Raw genomic sequence first — 390 nt, 5'->3', positions numbered from 1 at the left:
GCAGAGACAGTTAGAGATGTTCCATCTTAACATGACAAAAAAAAACATATTGAGCAGGTTACGCCCAGGTAAGAAACCTCACTGACAAAGAGATGGAAGCATATCGGCCGAAGATCAAGGTAAACTCAACAAATTCATTCTGACATGGATGAAACCCGATCTGAATTTTATTAGGAAATAAACTAGATGGAGGCCAAGAACGTAGTATAAGATCAAAGACAGACTAATCCAAACAGACTCAAAGTGTCAGTGAAGGATTAGGGATTAGGGATAAGTTAATAGATGTCACAACTCACAGTGAGAAAAGAGAGAGTAAGTCTATGTGGTTATATGTCTCCCGGGAGTCTATGATGAAGGTAGTCTGTCAGGTCAAATGGGTACGGGATTTCC

This window comes from Penaeus monodon, chromosome 23, assembly GCF_015228065.2.
Source record: "Penaeus monodon isolate SGIC_2016 chromosome 23, NSTDA_Pmon_1, whole genome shotgun sequence".
Lineage (NCBI taxonomy): Eukaryota > Metazoa > Arthropoda > Malacostraca > Decapoda > Penaeidae > Penaeus > Penaeus monodon.
The sequence above is the reverse complement of the archived record's forward strand: the minus strand, read 5'-3'. Positions refer to the sequence as shown.